Source organism: Styela clava, chromosome 13 (assembly GCF_964204865.1).
Source record: "Styela clava chromosome 13, kaStyClav1.hap1.2, whole genome shotgun sequence".
Classification (NCBI taxonomy): domain Eukaryota; kingdom Metazoa; phylum Chordata; class Ascidiacea; order Stolidobranchia; family Styelidae; genus Styela; species Styela clava.
In genome coordinates, this window is record NC_135262.1 from 16,090,001 (window position 1) to 16,093,534 (window position 3,534).

A 3,534-nucleotide genomic window follows, 5' to 3' on the forward strand; every position below is an offset into this window, starting at 1 on the left:
CCGCCGAACACCGGCACTGCGTAAAGTGCAGGCGAACGACAAGCCAGCCGAACGGCGACGGCCGCACACAGAGAGCGCGCGGCATCCTTTCCTCGATCCGCCGCCGGGCCGCACCGCCCGCGCGCTGTAACACCCCCGCCGGAGCGGAGGCCACCTTCGCGCGGGGACTTAGACCGACGGCAAACCGGTCGTGACCCGCGCCGGTCGCTAGTGCGCTGAGACGGTGCGCGAGCCGACTCGGCAGCGGCGCCTTAAGCGTCCGCGAACCGAGACGGCGCGCCCCCGCACCCAACTGAAAGCGAGCCGGCGACCTGACGGGCCCTCCCGTTTGCCTCTCAACGGTTTCACGTACTCTTGAACTCTCTCTTCAAAGTGCTTTTCAACTTTCCCTCACGGTACTTGTCCGCTATCGGTCTCGCGACCGTATTTAGTCTTAGGTGGAGTTTACCACCCGCTTTGGGCTGCATTCCCAAACAACCCGACTCCGAGAAGACCCGAAGCGGCCAAGGCAAGCGCCCCTATGGGCCTAACACCCGCCGTGGGACGAGGCCTCGATCAGAAGGACACCGGCGCTCGCCGTCAGCCGCACTGGGACTTCCGTACGTCACAACTCGGCGCGCTCGAAAAGCGCGCAGATTCGACGCTGGACTCTTCCCGGTTCACTCGCCGTTACTCAGGGAATCCCTGTTGGTTTCTTTTCCTCCGCTTAATAATATGCTTAAATTCAGCGGGTGCTCTCGCCTGAACTCAGGTCGTATGTGTCAAGCGGGCCGCTTCTTACACGGCCCGCTGGCATCGCAAGTCGTCGCCGCCGGCGCCGACCGAGCGCGTACCGTCGCCGCCTTGGCCCACGGTCGGTCTTGATCTCGTGACCGGACCGACCGACCTGGACCCGCCCCTCGAACGTAGTTGAACACGTCGAGGGGCCGGCGGTGTACGGGACACGCGGTCGCGCCGAGAAAGCTCGGCGACCGCTTCAACTTGGGGCGACGCCCGGCCGTCTTTGCAGAGGCCAGGCGACGGCCCTCGGGTGAGGACGAACGCGACCCTGAGGCAGACGCGGTCCCGGGATTGACCCGAGACCGCAATTCGCGTTCAGAAGGTCGACGTTCAATGTGTTCTGCAATTCACATTACTTCTCGCACTTGGCTGCGTCCTTCATCGACTCGCGAGCCGAGTGATCCACCGTTAAGAGTCGTCCTCGACGTTTCGCCCGGCGCCGAAGCGCGCGGACGTCACACTGTGGGATCGACCACAAAACCACCACCGACAACAACTGCACAAAAACACCAACAAACGGCGCCGAGCGACCGCCGGGCTGGGCCGGCGGCACATCGAGCGCGGTGCCCAGAAGCCACCATCGCACTCGGCTGCCTTGCTATGCCAACGTGTTACGCGTGTCGCACGGGGCGGAACCCCGATTGACGGCCGCCCTCTCGGCGGCACCCAAAGACAATTCAGTGCGCGGTCGGCCGGGGCCTACCACCACCTTCGGTAATGATCCTTCCGCAGGTTCACCTACGGAAACCTTGTTACGACTTTTACTCCCTCTAAATGATCAAGTTTGATCGTCTTCTCGACACGCCGACGCGGCCGTTGCCAGCCGCGACGGGGCCGATCCAAGGATCTCACTAAACCATTCAATCGGTAGTAGCGACGGGCGGTGTGTACAAAGGGCAGGGACGTAATCAACGCAAGTTGATGACTTGCGCTTACTGGGAATTCCTCGTTCAAGGGAAACAATTGCAAGTCCCTATCCCAATCACGAATGAGGTTCAACGGGTTACCCGGACCTTTCGGCCTAGGTTAGACACTCGCTGCTTCACTCAGTGTAGCGCGCGTGCGGCCCCGGACATCTAAGGGCATCACAGACCTGTTATTGCTCAATCTCGTGTGGCTAAACGCCACTAGTCCCTCTAAGAAGTTAGACGCCGACCGAGAAGGTCGCGTAACTATTTAGCATGCCAGAGTCTCGTTCGTTATCGGAATTAACCAGACAAATCGCTCCACCAACTAAGAACGGCCATGCACCACCACCCACAGAATCAAGAAAGAGCTCTCAATCTGTCAATCCTACCTGTGTCCGGGCCGGGTGAGTTTCCCCGTGTTGAGTCAAATTAAGCCGCAGGCTCCACTCCTGGTGGTGCCCTTCCGTCAATTCCTTTAAGTTTCAGCTTTGCAACCATACTTCCCCCGGAACCCAAAGACTTTGGTTTCCCGGAAGCTGCCGGAAAGGTCGTCATGGTAACGCCTCCCGATCGCTAGTTGGCATCGTTTATAGTCAGAACTAGGACGGTATCTGATCGTCTTCGAACCTCTGACTTTCGCTCTTGATTAAAGAAAACATTCTTGGCGAATGCTTTCGCAGTAGTTCGTCTTCCGCCGATCCAAGAATTTCACCTCTAACGGCAGAGTACGGACGCCCCCGTCTGTCCCTCTTAATCATTACCTCGTGCTCCGAAAACCAACAAAATAGAACCGAGGTCCTATTCCATTATTCCATGCAACACTATGCAGGCGAACAGCCTGCTTTGAACACTCTAATTTTTTCAAAGTAAACTTATCGGCCACCGCCGACACTCAGTCAAGAGCACCGACGGAGAACCGAAGGTGAGGCGAACGCAACCAGTGACACGCCTTGCGACGGACCGGCGGCGCTCGCCCAAAATCCAACTACGAGCTTTTCAACCGCAACAACTTTAGCATACACTGTTGGAGCTGGAATTACCGCGGCTGCTGGCACCAGACTTGCCCTCCAATGGATACTCGTTAAGAGTTTTAGGATGTACTCATTCCAATTACAGGGCCTCGTTAGAGTCCTGTATTGTTATTTTTCGTCACTACCTCCCCGTGTCGGGAATGGGTAATTTGCGCGCCTGCTGCCTTCCTTGGATGTGGTAGCCGTTTCTCAGGCTCCCTCTCCGGAATCGAACCCTGATTCCCCGTTACCCGTTATCACAAAGGTAGGCACGTAGCGTACCTTCGACAGTTGATAGGGCAGACACTTGAATGATACGTCGTCGGTGCAGAGACCGTACGATCCGCGTGGTTATCCAGAGTCATCAAACGTCACAGGACGAACCCGGTCGGTTTTGATCTGATAAAAGCGCGCCTCCCGAAGTCGGCGCTTAATGCATGTATTAGCTCTAGAATTACCACAGTTATCCACTTCGCTTACGAGACCAAATAAACCAAGACTGATTTAATGAGCCATTCGCAGTTTCGCTTTACGAGAACTCGTACTTGCACCTGCATGGCTTAATCTTTGAGACAAGCATATCACTACTGGCAGGATCAACCAGATAGCTGCGACAGCTGCGCTCGGCCCTTGCTGGGCCGCCCGGCGCGTGCTCGTCGCATTCGTTTAAGACCGAGGCGATCGCCTGCGGCCGTACTCAGCTTCGACAGTCGCTGGCCGCGACGTCCACGCTCTCGCCGGCAGTGCCAGGCGGAGCGATTTGCGTTTTTTCTTTGCTCGCCCTCTCTCGGGCTCGATCCATTCAGTTTCGCACAAACAAGAGCTCTGCCGGCCGC

The 3,534-nt window shown here is 57.5% G+C and overlaps 2 non-coding genes and 1 pseudogene across 2 annotated transcripts; all 3 read right to left on the minus strand.

The window, feature by feature from the left end:
* Positions 1–755, minus strand: part of LOC144431681 (large subunit ribosomal RNA) — a 3,695-nt pseudogene extending 2,940 nt beyond the window's left edge.
* A 288-nt stretch (positions 756–1,043) lies between these two features.
* LOC144431741 (5.8S ribosomal RNA) lies at positions 1,044–1,197 on the minus strand. Its single transcript, XR_013480241.1, has one exon. It is a non-coding gene; the product is annotated as a 5.8S ribosomal RNA (ribosomal RNA).
* A 298-nt stretch (positions 1,198–1,495) lies between these two features.
* LOC144431597 (small subunit ribosomal RNA) lies at positions 1,496–3,305 on the minus strand. Its single transcript, XR_013480160.1, has one exon. It is a non-coding gene; the product is annotated as a small subunit ribosomal RNA (ribosomal RNA).
* Between the last annotated feature and the right edge of the window lie 229 nt (positions 3,306–3,534).